Raw genomic sequence first — 26715 nt, forward strand, 5'->3', positions numbered from 1 at the left:
ACTTTCCTCACCCAACACTCTCACTCTCCCTGCCCTGTGTTTTCTCAAGAATAAAGTGTTACCATTTAGATCAGGTCTGCCTGCTTGCTGATATCAAAGAAGGAGATTGAAGATTTGGGGAGAATCATACCATTCCCCCAAAGGGAGAACTAGTTCAAGACCAGGGCTGAGGAGTGAACTAAGTCTTAAAGGGAAAGTTGGCAGTTGGGATATTGGGAGGATCCAGAGGCAGGAAATTTACCTGCCTCTCAGCAATAGCTAAGATCAAGAAGGGGGGCAGTGGGTCATTTCTCTAAGACTTTCTCCTCTACTCCTTAACCTCTATCTCCCAAACCCAATCTCAGAGGAGACATATTCTGTCCCTCTGGAAGACAAATTGTGCTATATTCCCCAAGGGGAAGAGAGGGAAGGATCAATTTCTTTCCTCTCTCCATTTCTTCAGTTCTCTCATCCTCTCTCTCCAGTTCCCCAGTGTGTGTGTGTGTGTGTGTGTGTGTGTGTGTGTGTGTGAGAGAGAGAGAGAGAGAGAGAGAGAGAGAGAGAGAGAGAGAGACAGAGAGACAGAGACAGAGAGACAGAGAGAGAGAGAGACAGAGACAGAGACATAGAGATAGAGAGACCAGAGACAGAGACAGACCTCCTTTTGGTCATATATTACAACTATAATGGTTTCTTTCTTTCTTTCTTTCTTTCTCCTCTCTTTCTTTCTTTCTTTCTTTTTCTTTCTTTCTTTCTTTTTTACTTTCTTTTTTCTTTCTTTCCTTTCTTTTTTACTTTCTTTTTTCTTTCTTTCCTTTCTTTCTTTCCTTTCTTTCTTTCTTTCTTTCTTTCTTTCTTTCTTTCTTTCTTTTCTTTCTTTCTTCTTTCTTTTTTACTTTCTTTCTTTCTCTTCTGTTCTTCTTTCTTTCTTTCTCTTTCTTTCTTCTTTTCTTTCTTTCTTTCTTTCTTTCTTTCTTTCTTTCTTTCTTTCTTTCCTTTCTTTCTTCTTTCTTTCTTTCTTTCTTCTTTCTTTCTTTCTTTCTTTCTTTCTTTCTTTCTTTCTTTCTTTCTTTCTTCTTTCTTTTCTTTCTTTTCTTTCTTTCTTTCTTTCTCTTTCTTTTAACAAGCACTTCCTTCTATCTCTCTCACCTCCCTATACCCTCTCTGGAAAAAAGGAAAGAAAAGGAAAACTCTTATGACTGTTCCATAGACCAAGTTGTCTTTGACTGAGGTGTTTTTAGGGCTTTATTCCAAACTCCAATTCTCTCCATCAGCACTGACAGCCATAGATTCAGAGTAATAGAAGAAAGAGTAGGATAATTTCTACCTATCCCCCCTAAGAAGACAAAATCTGTACTAGGGCTTCCAGTTAAGCTTCTGGTAAAACCTCTCCTTCTTCACTCAACACCCCATTGTCACTCAGCAGAAAAGTAATGACCCCACACAGTTCCCGGCAGGCCACAAGTTCAGCCAGAGAAATCTGGCAAGGTGTGCCAGCTATTTTTTTTCCTTCAAAGCAGAGGTGCCAAATTCAGACATGTTTATTCCAGTGTTTTGTTTTTGTTTTGCTTTTAAATATGTCTGCTCCTTTCAAAGGCATTGACTTTCCTGGCCTTTGTATATTCCTTCTCGGTTTCCTTGAGAGCATTCATTCCTGTAACCTTTGAGAGAAGACAAGTCTTAGGCAGGCAGGGCAAGTCTTTGATTGGAGCCAAGTACTGAATCAAAGGCAACCTTAATTTACTACAACATGAAGAAACAGGTCAGCATTGCCTATTCACTAGGAGGTCCCCCTTGTTAATTATTCTGACTGCTTTTAGGGCAGTTGGCACCATTTCCTACTTTGATATCACATTAATTAAGTTAGTCTACTAATCAATAGACTCAAAGAAATGGCCTCCAGGATAAGCCTACTAGAAACTTCTGACTTCTCTGAGCTACACAAGCCATTTGCCCGCAGAAATGTTTTTATCTGTTTTCAAGCTAGCTAAGGAGAAGGGAGAGGGGAAAAAAAGGGATATTTTAGGGACAGAAAGAGGCCACATCCAACCCAACGTTCTGGCTCGTTTTCGAGTACATTTTATTTAATCCCACTTTCCTGAATTTTTCACCAGACTCCTCACAGCCTTTTGGAAAGGATGGTGTGATTATATAACCAGGACCGCGCCTAAAAACAATTCTTTTTAACTCCCAGAATTCCAAAGAGTGTTGATTCTCTCTGGCTGTTGTCTGAGTGTTTCTCTTGGAAACCATGGAGGCCAAAAGACTCAGACGGTACACCAAGGCACGCTGCTTTATTCAAGGAGCACTTTTGTCTTCTTTCAAATCCAAATATATTTAACCCAGGCTCTTTGTGGACCTAAAAGTCAACTATTTCACAATCTTCACTACATCCTAGGACAAATCGTATGCTCAAACTCATTCTAGCAAGAGTCTTTGGGCTTATTTAAAAATATGTTTTCGAGATACAATGGTTTCCACTGTAATCCTATGTATTTTATTTTATGCACATTAAAAATTATTTTCAGAAGATCCATGACATGCAAAAAGTCAAGGGTCTCTGCTGTAAGGAAAAGAACTTGGGAAAAACATGTTCCTTGTGATGATATTGTTGTGTAGCCACAGGGAGAGAGCCAATGTCCAAGACAGAAAGATCTGGGTCCAAATTCTAGGTGGATCTTTGGATATATTGCATATTTAACTCTGGAGTAAGACCTATGGCCTCTTAGTGATCCAGAGGCCAGACTGATCTGTATTGATGAAGATGGGTTTCTTCACTGTGAGTTTCCTGTAACAGTAAATTTATAAGTCCAGGCCCACCCCACCACCATCAAAAAAAAAAGTTTTGCGCAGTTAGAATGGACTTCATAGGCTCCAAAGGGAATCTGCAAGCACTTTTATTCACTATAATTAGGTCTTTCCCTAATTTCATCACACAGCATCCCTTGCTTTCATTGAGATTTCTGACTTAGATCAAGGATTTTTCTAGCTTCTCTCCCCTCCTTTTTTGGTGACAATCTATATAATCATAACAATCTCTGGAATTCTAATTGTAGGCTTATACTGGTCTTTCTAAATCAAATTAATCCCCAAATTAAAATGTAAGAAAGAGGTGCTCTTGACTGGGAAATATGTCCACAGTGTTCTTTGACAGTATACAGGAAGGTTTTCAACCAAAGGACGCCGAGCTTAGGAAGAGCCAGGCAAGCATACATGACATCACATTCAACCCCCATGACAATCACATAACTGTCACTCATACCACACATCACCCAAACTCCAGGATGGGAGCCAAAAAGAGGCCTTGAAGTACAGCCAATCCCTAGCCTCAGAGACCATGTGCTGTGCAACGGGAAGCTATGCTTAGCCCAATAATGTGTGCTAAGTAGGCTATCAGAGCAGCTGCTGAAATGGTGATGATTATTGGGCTATGATTCTTTGGATCTAGGAGAAGAGATGGGTTGTAGAAAGGATGAGGTCGGATCCCACAGAGAAAAGTTTTCCATGCATTGTTGTTGGTTGCTTCATTCATTAAAAATTATGTTTCTTACACATATGCTAGTGGTGCATGAATACATAAGTGCACACACACACACACACACACACACACACACACACACACACACACACACACTGAATCACTGAATGGTGAGACTGTGTACCAGAAATGAGGAGTAGTGGTGGAAGAGACTGGCTATAATTCTTCCTATAGGTAAAACATTTAAAATAATCTTTATGTTTTTACTTCATTATCTTGACACTGTTATTAAAGCATAGAGAGAAATGTTGATTATTATTTAAGTCTTGGGGAGGCAGATTACCTATACAGAGAAATGAAAACTGCTTATGAGAAATGAGATTTCTTCAGTTTGTGAAATAAGCAATATTTAATCAACTGTTAGGGATTCAGAGCTGATTAATTAATTAATATGAGTGAGGTTAAAATATTGTTGTCTAATGAGAAAATATCAGAATATAGCTCCCTCTGGATTAACCCAGAATTCAGAATTATGAGAATAAATAGAGAAAATGAACTAGTAATGGGTAGAAAGGGGGATGGTCAACCCATCTAAATTAAAGCTATTGATTAATTCCAATTACTACCCATACATGCTGCCTCTCCCCATAAAATATAAGCTCCTTGAAAGCAAAGTTTTTGTTTGTTTGTTTTTAATCTGTCTTAACAGAGCACTAATTTTGGTAAATATTGGATATTTACTGAATATTTGTTGACTAATTCATTGATGCATTCAAAATATATGAATTCTAATGAAAATAGGCCACTGATTGATATATTTAATAAGTCATGATATTTATTTCATCTACCAATTATTAAAATCAAAGATTTTTGTTTAGATTCATCAAATTCCTGTCTTCCATTGTCAATTAGTTGTTCTTATAAACTAATCAGAAAGTGTTGCATATAACCATTTTTTTAATGAAATGGATTCTAAATCCATTATCACTTCATTTGGAATATTTTTAATTATATATTTATTTATTTCCATTTGAATTAGTTTATTTAGTCAATTTAGAACATCATTCCTTGGTTACAATAATCACATTATTTCCCTCCCTCCCATCCACCCACCCTTCCCGCAGTCAACTCACAATTTCATTGGGTATTACTTGTGTCCTTGATCAGAACCTATTTCAATGACGTTGTTTGCATTTGGATGTTCATTTAGAGTCTACATCCCCAACCATATCCCTTCAATCCATGTATCCAAGCAGTTGTTTTTCTTCCATGTTTTTACTCCCACAGTTTTTCCTCTGAATGTGGATAGTGGTTTTTCTTGTAGATTCTTCCAAGTTGTTTACGGTCACTGCATTGCCACTAATGGAGAAGTCCATTACAATTGGTTGTACCATAGTGTATCAGTCTCTGTGTACAATGTTTTCCTGGTTCTGCTCTTCTCACTCTGCATCAATTCCTAGAGGTTGTTCCAGTCCCCATGGAATTCCTCCACTTTATTATTCCTTTGAGCACAGTAGTATTCCATCACCATCATATACCAAAATTTGTTCAGCCATTACCCAATTGAAGGGCATCCCCTCATTTTCCAGTTTTTTGCCACCACAAAGAGTGCAGCTATGAATATTTTTGTACATGTCTTTTTCCTTATTATCTCTTTGGGGTACAAACCCAGCAGTGCTATGGCTAGATCAAAGGGCAAACAGTCTTTTAGCACCCTTTGGGCATAGTTCCAAATTGCCCTCCAGAATGGTTGGATCAATTCACAACTCCACCAGCAATGCATTAATGTCCCAACTCTGCCACATACCCTCCAGTATTCATTACTTTCCTTTGCTGTCATGTTAGCCAATCTGCTAGGTGCTAGGTGATTCTTCAGAGTTGTTTTGATTTGCATCTCTCTGATTATAAGAGATTTAGAACATTTTTAATGTGCTTATTAATAGTTTTCATTCTTTAACTGAAAATTGCCTATTCAGGTCCCTTGCCCATTTTTCAATTGGAGAATGGCTTGATATTTTGTACAACTGGTTTATCTCTATGAATTTGAGTAATTAGACTTTTGTTAGATATTTTTGTAATGAAGATTGTTTCCCAATTTGTTGCTTCCCTTCTAATTTTGAATTCATTAGTTTCATTTGTACAAAAACCTTTTAATTGGATGTAATCAAAATTATTGATTTTATATTTTGTGATTTTTTTCTAGCTCTTGCTTAGTTTTAAAGTCTTTCCTTTCCCAAAGATCTGACAAGTATACTATTCTGTGTTCACCTAATTTACTTATAGTTTCCTTCTTTATATTCAAGTCATTAGCCCATTCTGAGTTTATCTTGGTGTAGGGTGTAAGGTATTGATCCAAACTTAATCTCTCCCACACTGTCTTCCAATTTTCCCAGCAGTTTTTATCAAATAGTGGGTTTTGGTCCCGAAAACTGGGATCTTTGGGCTTATCATAGACTATCTTGCTGAGGTCATTTACGGCAAGTTTATTCCACTGATCTTCCTCTCTGTCTCTTAGCCAGTACCAAATTGTTTTGATGACCACTGCTTTATACTATAGTTTGAGATCTGGGACTGCAAGTCCTCCTTCCTTTGCTTTTTTTTTCATTATTTCCCTGGATATCCTTGATCTTTTGGTCTTCCAAATGAACTTTGTTATGTTTTTTTTTCTAATTCAGTAAAAAAAGTTTTTTGGTAGTTCAAAGGGTATGGCTCTAAATAAATTAATTAATTTGGGCAGGATTGTCATTTTTATTATGTTAACTCATCCCACCCATGAGCAATCAATGTTTTTCTGATTGTTTAGATCTAGTTTTAATTGTGTGGAGAATGTTTTGTAGTTGTGATTATATAGTTCCTGTGTTTGTCTCAGCAGATCGATTCCTAAGTATTTTATATTGTCTAGGGAGATTTTAAATGGAATTTCTCTTTCTAATTCTTGCTTCTGAAATGGGTTGGAGATATATAGAAATGCTGATGACTTATTCTGGTTTATTTTGTATCCTGCAACTTTGCTAAAGTTGTTGATTATTTCGACTAGCTTTTTGGTTGATTCTCTAGGATTCTTTAAATAGACCATCATATCATTGGCAAAGAGTGACAGCTTGGTCTCCTCATTGCCTATTTTAATACCATCAATTTCTTTTTCTTCTCTAATTGCTACTGCTAGTGTTTCTAGTACCATATTAAATGATAGAAGTGATAATGGGCATCATTGTTTCACTCCTGATCTTATTGGAAAGTTTTATATTTATATTTATTTATTTTATAAATATATTTATATTTATATTCCTATACTTTCTAGTGTTTTCAATAGGAATTGGTGTTGTGTTTTATCAAAGGCTTTTTCTGCATCTATTGAGATAATCATGTGAATTTTGTTGGCTTGCTTGTTAATATGGTCAATTATGTGGATGGTTTTCCTAATATTGAACCATTCTTGCATTCCTGGTATGAATCCTACCTGGTCATAGTGAATAACCTTTGTAATGACTTGCTATAGTGTTTTTGCTAGTATTCTATTTAAGATTTTTGCATCTATATTTATTAAAGAGATTGGTCTATAGTTTTTTTTCCTCTGTTTTTGACCTGCCTGGTTTTGGGATCAGTACCATGTTTGTGTCATAAAATGAATTTGGTAGAACTCCTTCTTTGCTTATTCTGTCAAATAGTTTGTATAATATTGGGATTAGTTGTTCTTTGCATGTTTGATAGAATTCATTTGTGAATCCATCTGGACCTGGGGATTTTTTCTTAGGGATTTCTTTGATGGCTTGTTCAATTTCTTTTAATGAATGGTGTCATTAGGTATTCCATTTCTTTTTCTGTTAACCTAAGCAATTCATATTTTTATAAATATTCATCCATATCACCTAGATTGCCATATTTGTTGCCATATAATTGAGCATAAGAGTTTTTAATGATTGCCTTAATTTCATCTTCATTAGAGGTGAGGTCTCCCTTTTCATCTTGGATACTGTCAATTTGGTTTTCTTCTTTCCTTTTTTTAATTAGTCTGACCAGTACTTTGTCTATTTTATTTGTTTTTTCAAAGTACCAACTTCTAGTCTTATTTATTAAATCAATAATTCTTTGACTTTCAATTTTATTAATTTCTCCTTTGATTTTTAGGAACTCTAATTTAGTCTTTATCTGAGGATTTTTAATTGGTTCACTTTCTAGATTTTTAATTTGCATGCCCTCCCTAATTTGTTAATATATGAACTCAAGGATATGAATTTCCCCCTGAGTACTGCTTTGGTTGCATCCCATATGTTTTGAAAGTATGTCTCATCATTGTCATTTTCTTCAATGAAGTTATTAATTGTTTCTATGATTTGCTCTTTAACTAACTGGTTTTGGAGAATCGTATCATTTAATTTCCAATTAATTTTTTAATTACCTCTCCATGTACCCATACTAGTTATTATTTTCATTGTGTTGTGATCTGAGAAGTTTGCATTTATTATTTCTGCTATTTCGCACTTGTTTGCAATGTTTTTATACCCTAATACATGGTCAATTTTTGTGAATGTACCATGTGCTGCTGAAAAGAAGGTATATTCCTTTTTGTCCCTATTTATTTTTCTCTACATATCTACTAATTCTAAATTTTCTAAGATTTCATTCACTTCTCTTACCTGTTTCTTATGCATTTTTTGGTTTGATTTATCTAGTTCAGATAGAGGAAGGTTCAGGTCTCCCACTAGTATAGTTTTTCTATCTATTTCATCCTTCAGCTCTGCTAGTTTCTCCTTTAGAAATTTTGATGCTATGCCATTTGGTGCATACATGTTGAGTACTGATATTTCCTCATTGTCTATACTGCCTTTTGTCAGGATGTAATTACCTTCCCTATCTCTTTTAACTAGATTTATTTTTACTTTGGATTTGTCAGATATCATGATTTTGACTCCTGCCTTCTTTTCATCAGTTGATGCCCAATATATTTGGCCCCATCCTCTTACTTTCACCCTATACGTATTTACCTTCTTCATGTTTGTTACTTTTTTTTTTAGTTTACAAAAGGCAAGTTTAATAAGATTATTAAAATCTATTTTATATATTCTTACAAAGGACTAGAAGTTTAATACATAAGAATATAATGGCCAAAGTAAGCATTTTTTCATTTACATGAATGAAATAATTTTTAATTTCTTAAGCAAGTCACTTTAACCTTTCTTGGCATTCATTGATTCACCTGTAAGCCAAGGAAATTGGACCAAGATGATGTCCATGTGCTGAAAATAGTTATTTCCATTTGTGAAGATTGTTTATTGCTAGAAAGGTGCTAACAAGATTAACTATGTAGCAAACATAGGTATTATATTGAAATTTGATTATTTAAAGTTGAAAGGACCTCAGTAATCAACTAGCTCAACTCTTTCCTTTGACAAATGGAGAAAGGTTAGCTGACTTGCCCAAGATCACAAAGAGAGTAAGAAACAGAGCTGGGATTTTGAGCCCATTTTATAGTACATCATAAAAATAAGTCTAGTCTTCACCGTCAATTCACTTCAAAGTGTTTAGTAAGGTCTAGAGAAATAGAACTGCTTGTGGGAGGATAGAGAAAGGCAATACGAGGTCAATCAATTTCATCAAGGTTTATTAGCTGCTTGTTCAACCTACGTAGACTGAGGCAGCCATCACTATGTCCTTCATTCTTATCCTCTAACTTATTAACATTTGAAGAAAAAGAAGGTTATATATATATATATATATATATATATATATGTATATATATATATATATGTATGTATACATATATTTTAATGATTGGCTGCCCAACTGGCAGTACAGTAACTGCTGCTGTACGAGATCAAAATGTGGGCATTTCTGCACTTTGTGAACTGGAGATAAAGCGTGCTATTTTGAGCAACCTGTTCAGAAACAGCAGTTTTACTACATGGTGTTGCTTGGATGATGCCTCATAAGAGCACTTAGATACCATTCATCCTTTAATACAAGCTATGTTCTGTTTGCAGATACGAAGAAACTTAGTGGAGTGTGTTAAGGAAAATATTTAAAAATTGTATCACAATTGCAAGACTACAAAGATATATATTAATTCATTGTTAATTGTGGGCTCATTTGGAGTAGATTTTAAAAAAATAAATTTTCAAATAGAAAAATTCTGAAAGTCTTAAGTATGGCTTAGTATCAAATCCAGCCTCAGTTCCAAGGAGAACTAGTATGATTCTGTCCTTCTAGAGTAAAACCATAAATTTAGGTTAATTCAATAACTGGGAAATAGCACCATCAAATAAGGTTCTCAATTTCTCCATGTAACAAATGTTTTAGATATTTCTTAAGTGATCCTTTGTGTGCACCGTTATTTATAGAGGATTGTCTCTAAACGTGAGAGGTTCCTATAGAATGTGCAAATTAATTACTCTTTTTGAGCTGGCAGTCATAAAGGGTAACACAGTTGTTTATTAATTTCATTCAAGAGGACACTGCATTTACAGTCAGTGTTGACCATTATCTCTGTATCTCTGACTTTGATTATTATTATACAATGACCAAGTGCTGTTCACTAGTAAATAGGAAGAGGGCCATATTTGCAACTGCATCTTGATGTTACTATAGGTAATTTGGAGATTTTTAATTGTGTTATCTTTTGGTCAGAAAATTATTTAATAAATCTAATGTAAATGAACTCATGTGAACATTTTCATGCTAAAATGATTAGTATCAAGATCCTCATCAATCTAACCAAGTTGGGTAGAGCTAATTAGGAAGTATATTACCTGCTATTGAGGTAAATGGGTTTTGTCTTTTGACTTATATTGTATCATTCCAGTTTGACAGCTTAATGCTTATAATGAAATTACACTTTATTTTAATTAGGCTACTCAATTTTTGCTTGTTCAGGTACGTTGGGGTTATGGACCCTTCTATGCAGCAATAAGGTGCACTTTGTCAAGTTACCCATCTACCATGATAATAAAAAAGCCCTCTGGATTTTTAAAACACAGAAATAATTTTTGGCCAATTATGTGGCTGGTGATTAATCCCCTCATGGTTCAGACAAAATTCAAGTGAGTCATTATAGAAAATTTTCACAAATTAAGATGATTCCTGGATAATGTTTTTTCAACTTGTGATCAGAGGCATTGTGAAGAGCTAGAAATCTTAGCCTAGTAAATATTTTGTTAGTGAGGTGATCTCTGAAAGTTGTAACCCTCCAAGATAATGGATTTCACCTTAGCATACAAGTTGTAAACATCCCTCCTTCTATATATGTGTGTATCATATAGATATATGAATCCTATGAGGTCAACATGAAGTTCAGACACTAAAAGAAGATTCACTATCTGAACTCTCTTTGGCATTTGCTTCACCTTCCCCATCAGGCACTGGAGCATCTGGCTTCTCAAGAAGATCTGGGTCCAGTCCTTCAGATATCATTTTGTTTCTTATTGCCATTACAGGAACACCCACTTGAACCATTTTGAGATATCTGGCATATCTTGGATCCTTGGCTACAGTTAAGATATGTTCTGCTGCTGCTTCACATTTCTGGGGTCCAGAGTCTTGTGTATTGTTCTTGGATTGAGGAGACAGAGATGACTGTTGATCTGGAGTGGCTTCAGGACCATTTGTAACACTGTTAACATTTGCAGTTGATATTTCAAATTTGACATCTTCTAGACCTGGAATAGATGAAAGCTTTGCATCCAAAATATTGAGAGTTGTTTCTATTTGCTGAATCTGAAGAGAAAGAGCTGATAGTTTCTCCTCACAAACAGTAGAAAATCAGTTGAGGAATTGTACTGTATGTACCACAAACTGGTTTAGAAATGCAACAGTCCTTTTATGTTGAATTGCAGGCACCTTGGTCAGGTCTATGCCTGACCCCATCAGAGGCAGCCCGTCCTCGTCCATCGCCCCGGCAAGCGTGCCCCATGCCACCTGCCTTCCTAGCCTGGGCCCTGGAATTGGCTCCCAAGTGGCCCCCTCAGCCTGAGAACCTGAGGCCATTTCCTCCCGGAAGTGGACACCTTCATGTTTGTTTCTTGAAGACAGCATATGGTTGGGTTTTGGCTTCTAATTCCCTCTGCTATTCACTTTCATTTTATGGGTGAGTTCATTCCATTCATATTCAGAGTTATGATTACCAGCTGTGTATTTCCCAGCATTTTGATTTCTACTCCTGGTCCTGCCTTTTTTTTCTTTCACTATTTCCTTCTTCACCAATGTTTGTTTTTAATCAGTACCCCTAGTTCCCACCCTTATTTTAATTCCCTTTCTACCCCTCTCCTTTCTTATTCCCCACCTTATTTTCTTTGCAGTCTTTTTAAAACGACCCCCACCTTCTCCCTCCCTTGCACTGCTTCCCTCAGCACCAGTCCATTTGTTACCCTTCTACTCCCCTATAGGGTGCAAATCTATTCTCTGTCCCAATGGATTGGATTGTTCTTCTCTCCTTGGGTGAATTTCAATGCATGTAAGATTTGAGTAATTCCTATTTCTAACCTATTTACCCTTCCTGTGTATTGATGTTCTCCCTCCTCCCACCATGAGCTTCTTTGTGATGTATGAATTTACCCTCTTTTGTTTCTTTTCTCATTTCTTTTAGTATTAACCTTTTTTATCTCTAGTTATATATAGACACGTGTATATATATTTATGCATACATATATCTATACCTATTTATTTCTTGTCATTTCATCCTATACAGTTTGTCATTGTTCCCTTTAAGTGTAATTCTTCTAGCTACCTAGGTGATAATAACAATTTTTCAGAGTTAGCAATAACCTCTTTTCTTATACTGATACATATCATTTTAACTTATTGAGTCTCTTAAAAATGTTTTATTTTTGTTTTTATTTTCCCCTCTTTTAATTACCTTTTGATAATTTTCTTGAGTTCTATGCTTGGCCATCAAATTTTCTGTTCAGGTCTGGTCTTTTCTTTACAAATGCTTAGAATTCTTCTATTTTGTTATATGACCATACTTTCCCCTATAAGAATATAGTCAGTTTTGCTGGGTAGTTGATTCTTGGTTGTAGACCTAGTTCCCTTGCTTTCTGGAATATCATATTCCATGCCTTTCAATCCTTCAGTGTAGATGCAGCCAGATCCTGTGTTATCCTCGCTGTGGTTCCATGGTATCTGAATGACTTTTTCTTGGCAGCTAATAATATCTTTTCTTTGGTCTGATACTTCTTCAATTTAGCTATAACATTCCTGGGTGTTGTCAGTTGGGGTTTAAGTACAGGAGGTGATCTGTGGATTCTTTCAATCTCCACTTTTCCCTCTTGTTCTAGAATATCAGGGCAGTTTTCTTGGATAATTTCCTGTAGTATTATGTCCAGGATTTTTCTTTTGTCATGGTCTTCTGGTAGACCAATGATTCTTAAATTGTCTCTTCTTGAACAATTTTCTAAATCCTCTGTTTTGTGAATGATATTTTTCATATTTTCCTCAATTTTTTCATTCTTTTGGTTTTGTTTTATAGTGTCCTATTGCCTTGTGGGGTCACTTAATTCTAGTTGTTTTATTCTGGTTCTTAAAGACTGGATTTCAACCCTGACTTTTTGGTCATCCTTCTCCTTCTGTTCTGATTTTCTTTGGAGGTCATCTTTCATCCTCTTTCCCTCATCTCTCATCTCCTTTGCCTCATCTTTCATCTCCTTTGCCTAGTTTTCAAGCTGGTTGGTTTTGGCTTTCAAGACACTATTTTCTGTATCCAGATGATGTATTTTAGTTTTAAAATTCTTTTCCTTATTGTCTTCAGTCTCTCTTAATTGTGTTTTGAATTGCATTTTGAGTTCTTCCAAAGCCTGTATCCACTTTGCTTGGATTTCTGATTTATTGTTTGATTAAGCCTCTTCCTTTTTTGTTTGTGTTTGCTCTTTGTTCGTTGCCTGTATGGAAGCTGTGGATTGTAATTTCTTTTTTTCTTTTCTGTTGTTTGCTCATATTTACCCCTTCTTTACTCCCTGTATTTGTCTGTGCTCTTGCTCCTCTAATTTTTTTTGTTTGTTTTGGGGCTTTCTGTCAGCCTCCCCTCTTGGAGCTTTGTCAGATCTCTCAGTGCAGTCTGTGGGGGAGGACTGTTGGAGCTTCCCTGTCCTCTGGAGGCTTTTGATTGGATTAAAGTTTAGCAGTCTGTGAGTGAGGAGTGTTGGAGCTAGAGCCTCTCTGACCTCTGATGACTTTTGATGGGATTAAGTTCAGCTGGGTTGGGCTGACTGTGCTTTGAGGCCAAAACTTCCTGGAGGGCTGGAGCAATATGGAGGGTCTCCCCTGCTGTGACCAGATTGCCCACTCTGTGCTCCATCTCCAGCTCCTTCCTTGCCACCTTTGTTTGACACTTGAGCCTGGAACAGCCCTGCCCACAAGCTATACCCTCCAGACCAGCTCCTTTGCCCTCCCAGAAGTTCCCACTTCTGCTGGAGGCTTAGTGCTCTAGGTGGGGGTTAGGGGTCCTGGGACCTTCCTTCTGCCTTCACCTTAAACCCGAGTGTTCTTGGATTCCAGCTTGGGATGGGGGGTTGGGGGAACGTTTACCTTTTGAATTGAGTCCAGCAGGAGGGTTCCTTGGTTCTGTTTTGTTGTTAGGTTTTATTTTCAGTACCCTAGAAGCATTCAGTTTCTGATCTGTAAGGAAGGGTTTTCAGAGGTCTGAACTTTTGCTGCTTCTATGCCACCATTTTGACTCTTGCAATATTTTAAATAGGTTAGAAATTCTTTTTTAAAGTTTTTTCAAATAGGCAGATATTAAAGTACGTCTAGGTGTATTGTATTGTTTTTGCTGTCTCAAAGGTGAAAAAGTAAGTGTCTAGGAGAAGAGAATGGTCAATACTGTGAGGCTTGAGAAAAGGTAAACTGATTTTTCAATTAAGAGATCATAAGTAATTTTGAGGAAAGCAGTTTTAGTTCAATTAGGAGTTAAGAAAGGATTGAGAACTTGGGAAACTAGAGCTGTTTATAGAATAACTGAATGAGAGATTAGAGCTTCAAGAGAACTTTCAGGTGACTCATCGTTTATTTCCTCCATTGCACAAATGAAGAAACTGAGGCCCAAAGAATTTAAAGGCCTTTTCTATGATCACAAAGCATTCTAACCAGGTCTTATCTCCAAAGAAAATAATCTACTATTTCATGTTCCCCCTCCTTACTCTGTTACCCATGTCAGAAATAGGGGATACTCATAAAGAAAAAACATGTAATGAGATTTGCAACAAAGACAGCATGTCTATCCTATGCAATATGTCCTGTACCCGCCCCACCCCCCCAAAGGAAGAAGGGAAGTAGGAATCTTACAAGTGACTGCCTTGATACTCAAGCTGTGTTCCATAAGGGATACCTGCCATAGTCATGAGATATTGTTGGTGTAGGAAGGGTATACATATGTTAGGGGAAAAGATTTTCCAAACAGCAATTACACAGTTGCTACAAGTTTCCAGGTTGCAGTTCACCTAAATAGGATAATACCTAGCACATAAGGGAAGAGATTTGGAGCTTGCAGGGCCAATGGAGGCCAGTTGTATCAGGAAAGAATAGGAGTATATTGTGTGATAATTCATAGGAAGGCAGCCTACTTACATTAGAGACTTCCACCATGATTGGTTATAACAGCAAGGATAGGCTGGGGCACATATTTCTGCCATCTTCTTGGTTACTCCTTTAGATAATGTCATGACTTTTCGGTGGATTGTTCCATAGCTTCTCTCATGTTATTGCCATATCCCACTGGGAATATTCAGCCCTCACTTTGGAGACTATAATCTAGTTCAAACACAATTTCACAGATAAAGAATTTGAGTACCAATGTTGATATGTGAGGTAGGCCATTTAGCTTACTACCTAATTAACAAAGTCTAGTAACTCTTTTATTCAACTTATATACTTTAAATACCTTTTTACCAAGGTAGCCAGTATTGGAGTTGGGATTTGAACTTATATCCCCTGAGTCTAAGTTTAGGGACTTTGCTCCCCTGTACTATATTGTCTGTCATGATTATGTTCTCCACATTATGCCTCTTTGTGAGTCTGATAACTTTACTATTTATGACATATCCAACCAGTTTTCCAAGTGTGGAAGTGAGGTTAGAATGAGATGATATGGATTTTAATCACAGGACTTTCCTTAGCTATCAGTAAGAATTTCTGTGTAATGAGGTATCCTTTGGGAGAAAACCTTTCCGTATACTGTCAAAGAACATTGTGGACATATTTCTCAGTCAAGAGCACCTCTTTCTTACATTTTAATTTGGGGATTAATTTGATTTAGAAAGACCAGTATAAGCCTACAATTAGAATTCTAGATATTGTTATGATTATATAGATTGTCACACAAAAAGGAGGGGAGAGAAGCTAGAAAAAGCCTTGATCTAAGTCAGAAATCTCAATTAAAGTAAGGGATGCTGGAATACCAGAAATAGGAAATACCAGATTTGTTTTGGCTCAGTGGTCAAGACTTGATTTTAAGTCTTAAGTGCCCATCACTAGCTATAAGATCTTGAAAAATCACTTAAACTCCCTTAGCTTATTTCCTCATCCAGAAAAATTAATACTTATAGAACTGATTTCATACAATTGTTCTAAAGATCAAAGGGTGAGAGTGGCATAGTGGTTAGAGGGCTAGGTTTGAATTTAGGAAGACTTATATTAAAATCTTGCCTACTGTGGGTAGAGACCAAATTTTCTGGGGTTGACTCTGGCTCCCTACAAAATGCATAGAAATTGCCAGGTAAAGAAGCAAGAACCTCTTTTAGTTTCTTTTTTCCTGTTAAGTGAGTCAGATCTAGTTTGGCTATCCCATTTCTCTTGTGCTTATTTTTGACCCTTTATTCTGACAGCATCTATATGAAAGTTAAAAAAAAATGCAGAGGATATTTGCTTGGCCCTTGCCTAAGAAGAGCAGTCATGGTCCTGGTGTCACCTGTCTCTTATGCCTCATTCCTCATTGAATAGATTGAATAAATAGCCTCTTCCTACTTTTCTTCTGTGTCTTTGGTTGCCAATTATGTCTCTTAAATCAGACTCTTGGCTTAATGACAAAAAGAAAGGGCCAATATACACCAAAATATTTATAATAGCTCTTTTTTGTGATAACTGAGGAGTGGCACCAAAGTCAATGCTATTTATTGGGCAATGACTAAATAAGTTGTGATACATGAACATAATAGAATACTACTAAACTGAAAGAAATAATGACAGAGTAACATGGAAAGATGCATGAACTAATGCCAAGAAAGTAAGTAGAACCAGGAAATGATGTACTCAATGGCTACAGCCTCAAGCTGAAGGTCACATGACTACTGAAAGAACCAAGGCATGTGTATAGAAAGAAAAACATTTTAAAAAAATTGAATCTGAATAGGGTGAAATTATAATGACCAAGCTTGACCTTAGTCAAGAGATTTGAGTAGCTATCTCCCTCTCTTTTTGCAGAGGAGAAGAATTCTAGTTATGTAACATTGCAGATAATGTTGGACTGTGCTGATTAATTGATTAGTTTGCCAAATGTTTATCTCTTTTATTCCTTTTTTTAAAAAAATTAGAGATGAGTCTTGGATAGGGGCAGAAAAGAGAAACACTGGAAAATCAAGGTGATATCCAACAAAAATTAAAATATAGATCATTTATTTTTAAATTCTTTTGTTAAATATTGAGCTTCAAATTATCTCACCCCCTCCAGTCACTCCTTCACCCACTGAGAAGGTCAGCAATATGATAAGATAAATATTTTTTTAAAAAATCTGTCTCCAGGTTTTCTAGCTTCTTGACTCCTTGGAAAGTCACTTAACCTATATCTATCTCACCTAATCAACTATAAATGGAATAATAATAACACTTACTTCTTTTAAAAATAACTAATTTTCCCCAATTACATGTAAAAACAATTTTTGACATTCTTTTTTTTAATTTTGAATTCCAAATTCTCTCCCTCCCTTTCATCTTCTGTAAATTTTTCTTACTCTTCCCCCTTGAGACATAAGCAATATGTTATAGATTTTTATCAGTGCAATCATGTAAAACAATTTCCATAGGACAACTTTATGGAAGTAATCTCAAATAAACAAAAAAAAGAAAAAAAATGAAATATTTTTTGGTCTACAATCAGACCCTATCAGTTCTTTTTCTGGAGGTGGATGACATTGTTCATCCTAAGTCTCTGGGATTATCTTGGGTCACTATTACTTAAAATAAAAAGGTCATTCATAGTCGTTCATCAAAAAAATATTGCTGTTACTGTATACAATATTCTTCTTGTTCTGCTCACTTCACTTTTGCATCAGTTCATTTAAGACTTTCCAGATTTTTCTGAAAAAAATCTTGCTTGTTATTTCCTTATAATGATATTCCATTGTAATCATATAATGCAACTTGTCATTCTTCAATTGATTGGCACTCCCTTAATTTCCAATTCTTTACTACCCCCAAAATTTTTACAACCAATATTTTTTTATAAATATCTCCTTTCTCTTTTTACGAACCACTTTGGAATATAGATCTATTAGTGGTATTGCCAGATCAGAGTATGCACAATTTTAGAGTTCTTTAGGCAGTTCCAAATTGCTCTCCAATATGGTCGGATGAATTCACAACTCCACCAAAATTTCATTAGTGTCCCAATTTTCCCATACCCCCTCCAAATTTTTCATTTTTTCTTTCCTTTCAATTGAATAATCTGATAGGGGTGAGATATTACCTTAGAGTTGTTTTAATTTAAATTTTTTTAAATCAAGAGTAATTTAGAGCATTTTTTCATATGAGAATAAATATCTTTGATTTCCTTATCTGAAAACTGCCTGTTCATATATCCTTTGACCAATTATCAATTGGAGAATTGCTTATTTTTATAAATTTGACTCAATTCTCTATATATTTGAGAAATGAGACCTTTATGAGATATACTTGCTATAAAAATTTTCTCCTGCTTCCTGTTTTACTTCTAATATCATTTGTATTTATTTTGTTTAAACAAAAACTTTTAAATTTGACATAATAAAACTTATCTATTTTATATCCTTTTAGGCCCTCTAACTCCTATTTAGTTATAAATTTTTTACTTATCCATAGATCCTTTAGGCAAACTAATCCATGCTCCCCTAATTTGCTTTTGGTATAACCCTTTATGTTTAAATAGTGTATCCATGTTGACCTTCTCTAGGTATAAGGTGTGAGATTTTGGCCTATCCTCAGTCTCTGCCATACTATTTTCCAATTTTCCCAATGGTTTTTCTTAAATAGTGAGCTCTTGTCCCAAAAGCTTAGATCTTTTGATTTATCAAATACTAATTACTCTGGTCATCTATTACTAGGTACTGTGCACTTAATCTTTCCCATTGATCCACTCTATTTCTTAGCCAGTATCAGCTTGCTTTGATGATTCCCATCTGTAATCCAGTTTGAGATATGATACTGAATAGTACTTATTTCTATGAAGATGAAATGAGATAATATTTCTAAGCATTTAGTATGGTGTCTGGTGCATGGTAATACTGAATAAAGGCTTCTTCTCTTCCAGTCATCCCCATTCTCCATCCTCCCTGTTAGATGCTCAGGATATATTGGGTGCCCTTGATATTGCTTGTACTCTAGTGATGGCAGTCTTAGGGCACATGCAACTATGGCTGCAATCTTTCATTCATCCATCAAATATTTATTCAATTGCCACCAAGAGTATCCACTTTAGATCTTTTCTACTAATGTCTTCCTCTGATGCCTCATTATAGGCTAGAACATACTTGGGTCATATAATAATGTCATGTCTTGGATAGACTTTATAATAGAAAGACTTTAAGCATAGACCTAGAAATAGCCTGTGGTTCTATCCACAAGTACATCAAATACAAACCTAGTTTAGTGTAGTAATACTCAGCATTAGAGGCAATACCTGGATTTCTATGTTAATTAAATCTCTCTCTCTTCCCTAATTCCTAATCTCATGCTAGGGGACTTCAACATACCTATTTATAACTTCTTCCAACACCCTAAACTCACATTTTCTCAAAATACTTATTCCCATTGACCTACGTGTCCTCCTACCTCAGATATACACAGCTACACGCAATCTAATCACCATCCACAAATGTATAATTTTGATTTCATGAATTCAGAAATTCCCTTTTTTGATCTCAGCTTTTCATCCTTTTACCTCTCCCTTCACTTTGAAACCCCAATTATCTTCATCCTACAATCTGTCTTTTCCTCAGTTCTTTCACTAGACAATACCTGTACATTCTGTTCCCTTTCCCATCTTGAACCTTTGGTAAACCAGTTCAATCCTACACTGTTCTTAATGTCTTAAATTCTTATCTACTTGTCATATTGTGACCTTTCCCTGCCAACACTCAATCTTCAATATCTTTCAACCTTCATTGACTTCCATTTTACCCACTTGCTACTGAATGAAGTTGGATAAAATAACAAACCACACTGACGGGATCCTTCACAAATTTGTGTTACAAAATCTCAACTGGGTCCTCTGTGAGAGAAGGGAATCCATTTATACCTCTAATTGATTCACTCCTCTACTTAAAGCACTTTTTCTGAATTTTTTCATTCCCATTCAAATCTATGGCTCCCCCTCTTCTCACTCTCAGCTAAAAACCTTGCATCATACTTTATTGAAAAAATGAAGCCCATTAGCTGAAAACCCCCTCTTCTCCCCTCCTTTATCTCACATCACTCAGAGGTCTTCTGTCACTATCTTCTCCTGTGAAAGTGATCCTTGTCTTTTGTTAAGGCACAAGAGATTCCATTCCATCTCATCTTCTCCAGAACATTGCCCTCTCTCTAAACCACACTCTCGCTCTAATTCTCAATCTCTCCCATCAACTGGCTCCTTCTGTCGACATGAATCTTCATGCCTCTTTATCTTCAAAAACCCCTAACTTGTTCTATTCATACATATATTACCTAAAATCTTATTTCTCTCTCTACTCCTCCTTTCGTCCTTGAGAAGGTAAACTATGTCTTTCCTTTCCTCTCATTCTCTTCTGAATTCCCTGAAGCCTGAGTTTCTAACCTGACACTGCTCTATCCAAATTGTTAATGATCTCTTAAATGGGAAATTTAATAATTTTTTCTCAATCCTCTTCCTTCTTGACTTTTCTGCAAACATTGACACAGTTGATTACCTCTTCTTGACACTCTCTCTTTTCCAGGACACTGCTCTTTCCTATCTTTCCTCCTACCTGTTGAATCACTTATTCAGAGTCCCCTTTGCTAGATTTTCATCCAAGTTACACTAGTTAATAAGTGTGCCACAGTACTTTGTCTTGTGCTATCTTTACACACACACACACACACACACACACACACACACACACACAATCTGTTTGGTGATCTCATCAGCTCCCATGAGTTCGGTTGTGTCCTTATGAAGCCCTAACCAATCTTCTACTCTCTAGACTCCCATCTTCAATTGCTTATTAAACACCTCAAACTGGATGTCTTACAGACCTCAGTCTCTTACCCCACACACTTCCCCTCCTTCTGAACTTCCCTATTATTGTCGAGGGCACTACCATGCAACCTGGATATTAACCTCAATTCCTCACTATTTCTCACCCTCTAAATCCAATCTGTTGCCATTTGTGCTCTCATTTTTACCTTTGTAACATTTCTCATATATTCCCTCTTCTCTCCTCTGACATTACCACCACCCTAATGCATGCCTGAACTATTGAAATAGCAAGTCCTCCTGCCTCAAGTCTCTCTCCATTGTAGCATCTTCTTCACTCAGCTGTCAAATTAATCCTTCTAAAGTGCAAATCTAACCATGTCAACCCCCATTCAAAAATATTTAGTGGCTCCCTATAACACCCAGGATCAAGTATAAACTTTTCTTTGGGCATTCAAAGACCTGGTCCCTCCTACATTTCCAGTCTTCTTGCATCTTACTCCCTCCCCTACTCCTCACATGCCCCACAATCAAGTGATACTGATCTTTTTGTTTTAACTTGTTCAAGACACTCCCTCTCCTGATTGAACATTTTCTCTGGTTGTCTCCCATGTCTTGAATGCTCTCTTTCCTTCCATTCTGCTGGCTTTGCTGGCTTCCTTCACGTCTCAGGGAAAGTTCCATCCTGATCAGCATCAATGCTAGTACCTTCCTTGGGTTGACTATCTCCATTTTACCCTTCAAATATCCGGTTTGTATGTAGCTGTTCACATATTATCTCCCCCATTTGACTATGAGTCCCTGAAGAAAAGGAATGTGTACGTGTGTGTGTGCATGTGCATGTGTTTCATTTTTTCCTGCCTTTATATGCCCAGTACTAATATAGTGTTGCCATATAGTGTGTGCTCAGTAAATCATTGTTGAATTATGGACTCTTAAAATACTAAAGATGTATATATGTAAGGAATAGGAGATATTGAGGTGAAAAACATTGTAGTTATTGCTTTCAAGGAACTTCCCATCTCATGATGTTTGATATCCAGTGTCCTTGCCTAAGCAGTTACTAAATTTGGCATATAGATAGAAAAACCATGTCTATCTTTCATGTTCCAAATCAAGTCTTACCTGCTTTAGAAGCTTCTCCTTTCTCCAGTCTTTTAGGATCTTTCTTTCCTTTGAAATGTTCTAGAGCATGTTGCCTTCACTATTCCCATCCTATTTTCCCTTATTTTGTTTGCTTTTCACATCTATAGAGAACTCCCAAAGAGAAAATGACTTATATATAGACTTATAAATAGACTATGATAGAACTGAGATTAGAACTCAGGTCTCTTGACTGAAGATGAAGGCTATGTCCACCACATCACATTTTCATGGTAGGATCCAGCTTCAATCCAGTTCTCCAAAGAATCACAGAAACATAGATCTAGACCTGGAAGGGACCCTTCTATCATCAGGTCCAACATTTTCAATTTACAGATGGAGAAACAGGTCCCAAGAGGTTAAATTACTTATTCAAGATCATATAAACATTATATGTCTGAGGTGGGGTTTGAACATAGGTCCTCTAACTCCAAAGGCTCTTTCTACTACCTCCTGTTCTCTGACTGAATACCTAGGAGTAACTCAAAAGCTTCATATGCTGGACTTAAAAACCTAGAACATAATGGTAGCACTAGGAAGGACCCTAATGATAATGTGGCCAGATTCCTTCATTTTACAGTGGGGGAAACTGAGGCCAGGGAGTCTGTAACTTAGAATTCCAAGTTTCTTTGATTTCCAAAGACTTGACTTTTCTTTTTTCTTTTCCAAATGTGGCAGAGTGTCTTCTCAAGGTCACAAATATCTTATTCTAATTTGCGTGACCAGCAATAAAACAGAAATTTGATTGCTTTTACAGCAGACAATAGCTGCTACTCAACTACAAACCCTTCTCTCTCCCCTTCCCCCCAAAGAAGATCAGAAATATCAATTAGTGTTCAAAGTCACTGGACTGTATTTTAAAGGCTTCAGACTATAAAATGAATGTTCTTATCAAGGATTTTCATTTTCCTTCTCTTACCTCTCAACTATTTTCTCCACTGCCCATTTTTCATTCATGCAATCAATGTTTTCTCCTTTTAAGACCTTTCCTGCATTCTCTATTTCTCTACCTCTCTGTGCAGGTTGACTTAAATTGCATCCAGATATTTGTGCAGGCAGCAATGGCACTGATGTATTGTAAAGTAGAACCCTCCAGGGAGTCATTGTTTAAACTTGAATATGTGGCTTAAAAAATTGCTTTAGGAGGATTTATGCCAGAACAAACAATTTCCTTTTCCTGTAGGATAAATCAGTGCTCTGTGGCCAGTGGGCACACACACACACACACACACACACACACACACACACACACACACACACGCATACAGCCAGCATCTCATAAACTGAGTCAGTTGAATTTATAGTTAATAACAATATTGCTATTTAGGAAATCAGCATATTAGTATATAGAAACTTAAACAAAGAGAGCAAATCACTGCCTTTTTACACCTTCAGGGTAGCTGGCATATTGTTACAGAAAGCCTTTGAGGGTGTAAATATCCCCATCAATGTTCTCATTTATACATGCCATAAAGTGTGTTTGGAAACGTCCAGATGACAAGGGGGGAAAGGGAAGAAGCGCTGAGTCAGAGCTTTCCTCAAGGACGAGGTGACAGGAAAGAAAAAACGATCCAGCCCAGGATTGGGTGTCCTTGGCGGAGCTCAGTGAAGTTTCTGTCTTTTGTAGCCAAACAAAGTTTCTTTCAGTTTTTTTTTTAAAGGGAGGCTGAATATCATAATCATTGAACGCTGCTCCTCGTATAATAAAGGCAGTCTGTTTCCACACATTTTCAGACTCACAAGAGTCTGAAATGGAAGTGTGGGCACATCTTAATTATTCCAAGCATGGCACTCCAGATGGACACTGAGAGCTGTTTCCATCTCTTAGGTAAACAATACTTTCCAACCCCTTTGTTACTCCTGAGGTGGCAAAATGGAGGGTGCAGAAGCCTTGGAAGTACATTTTTTGAATGATTATCCCTTTGATTTTGAATTCTCTTAAAAAATGGCTCAGTATAAAAAGAAATCAGGTTTACAAAAAGTGACTACAGGACGTGTGGCATCAGGTATCCCCTCTTGTCTAGTGATGGCAAAAGCAGAGCTTCTGAAACTTGAGAAATTAAAGTGAAATGAGACAATTCTGTTAATATAACAAAAGCATAAACTTGTATCTTTACTCAAAGAATGTTATTTTATTTCTGTCCTTTCCTACCCCCACCCCCACTCCAAAGTCAACCCAATCAACACGCTTAGCATCATAGATCTAGGGGTATAAAGGGACCTCAGAGGTCATCCCGTCTAAATCTCTCATTTTACAGCTGAGGAAATTGAGACACAGGAAAGTTAAATGACCTCTCCAAGGCTACACAAGTAGCAAATGTCAGAGGTGGGATCTGAATGAGGTGCTATGACTCTATGTTTTTCATTATACCACATGGCTTCCCTTTAAAAGAAGTCTTAAAGAATTTGTAAATGCCTTTCATATTTTATCTTTTTCTTTGGTCTAGGTTTGGATTTTGAGTTGAAAATTACCACCATCACTTCATTCTGTTATATGATTTAGTGAATTCATTTTACTGATCAATTCATTCAATTGAAAATTCTTGATATTTTGGAAATGTGTTTTGTATGATTGCACATGTAAAATATATCAAACTACTTACTGTTCCAGATGTGGGGGAGAAAAAGAGGGAGAGAGAGAAGTAGGAATTCAAAATTAAAAAAACAAACATGAAAAATTATTTTTGTCTATATTGGGGTAAATTAAATTATTAAATAATTAATGTATTATTTAATAAATTTATTGGATTATTACTAAAATTATTTTTAAAAATTCTAATATTTATTTGGGAGATGTACGTTCATGAGGGAGAGACAGAGACAGAGAGACAGAAACAACTTAAATATTTGAGATTAGGAGTTCATAAATTTGGAGATGAAATGGACCTCAGGGTTTACCTATTCCAACTCCATTTTACAAAAACAACTCCATTTTCTCCCCCACATCTGTAACAGTAAGTAGTTTGATATATTTTACATGTGCAATCATACAAAACACATTTCCAAAATATCAAGAATTTTCAATTGAATGAATTGATCAGTAAAATGAATTCACTAAATCATATAACAGAATGAAGTGATGGTGGTAATTTTCAACTCAAAATCCAAACCTAGACCAAAGAAAAAGATAAAATATGAAAGGCATTTACAAATCCTTTAAGACTTCTTTTAAAGGGAAGCCATGTGGTATAATGAAAAACATAGAGTCATAGCACCTCATTCAGATCCCACCTCTGACATTTGCTACTTGTGTAGCCTTGGAGAGGTCATTTAACTTTCCCGTGTCTCAATTTCCTCAGCTGTAAAATGAGAGATTTAGACGAGATGACCTCTGAGGTCCCTTTATACCCCTAGATCTATGATGCTAAGCGTGTTGATTGGGTTGACTTTGAAGGCTAGCGTAAGATACCATACAGAGTACAGAGCAGAGTTGGAATTCAAACTTATGCCCAATAATTCCAAATCCAAAACTTAGAACACTTCACAACTCAGATTATTTAGGGGCATTTAAGAGAGGTGAAAAGAATTAAAGTAGAGCCTTCCAAAGCTATATCATCATCATATTTATATCTTGAAAACTGGGATAGAATAATCATTGGCTATTTGCATTCCTTCCCTGCTCCTGACTCCTACCTCAAGATAACTTTCTTTTTCTGGAGCTCAACTCAGAAGCTACCCCCTAGTACAAAGCCCTGATTTGGGGTCTGCAGGGTACTGTGCTAAAATAGCAATTCACTGTGACCCATTTACTTCTTTAATTCCCAATCTCACTATGGTTTGATGAGGGTTAATTATCTTATTCCCCTTGACACTGAGCATCTTTGAGTTCCTTGTGGCAAAGTGCTATCTAAATTAAAGTGGGGACACAAATATCAGCTTATCTCTCCCTTTAGAGGCACTTAGCCTTGATGACACTACTGATGCTGTATTTGAGACTTGTTAATGAAATTCCCTGAAAAATGTTTCTCCATTATGTATGAAGGTCCAACAACCTCATCTTTTAAGAAATAATAAAGAAGAGCCAGATTTTTTTTACAGAGGGCAGATGTGTATGTGAGCTTATTTAAAAGAGAATATTTAAAAAAGAAAAATGATTTTTGTTTGAAAGGTAAAATGACAGGCTTTAAATGACCAGAGATGTAAGAAGAAGTAATGAGAATATCTTATGGCTTTTTTGAGTACATTTTCCCCCTCTACTATTTATAATATGCCTTCTTTTTATCTGACTGGGTTTGCTTATAGGGGAGTTCTTTCAGGACACCATAAATCCAAGGATGAAGCTTCTTGCCTCTTCCAGGAATAGTTAATTGACTGGTCAGGTTTCCATGGATACAATGAAGAGCAGACAAGGTAAATAGACAGATAATTGAAGGAAATAATATTTCTTGAGCATCTCTAAGTATCCATTTGGTTTAATCTGGAAAGCCTAGATTAATGAGATTTTAGACTGTAATAAGAGAATCTTGGTGTCCAGATTGGGAGATTTAATAATCCCACTGTAATGGGCCTTAGTCAATCAATCAATCATCATTTATTAAACCACTACTGTGTGACAGATACTGCACTAGGTGCTGATGTACGGACAAAATGAAAAATGGCCAAAATGAATTTAGAAAACTGTATTCAGTTATAGATATCACATTTTTTAAGAAGAATATTGACAATCTAGAACCCATCCCAAGAGAGGCAACCATGAAAGGACTCAAGTTTACACTATTTGAGAATTGCTTGAAGGAGCTAGGAGTACTTA

At 36.2% G+C, this 26715-nt stretch overlaps 1 pseudogene; it reads right to left on the reverse strand.

Moving 5' to 3' along the window:
* Positions 1-9572: 9572 nt before the first annotated feature.
* On the reverse strand, positions 9573-11341 carry LOC100032492 (WASH complex subunit 3-like; annotated as a pseudogene).
* Between the last annotated feature and the right edge of the window lie 15374 nt (positions 11342-26715).

The sequence above is a fragment of the Monodelphis domestica genome, chromosome 3, assembly GCF_027887165.1.
Source record: "Monodelphis domestica isolate mMonDom1 chromosome 3, mMonDom1.pri, whole genome shotgun sequence".
In the NCBI taxonomy this organism is placed as follows: domain Eukaryota; kingdom Metazoa; phylum Chordata; class Mammalia; order Didelphimorphia; family Didelphidae; genus Monodelphis; species Monodelphis domestica.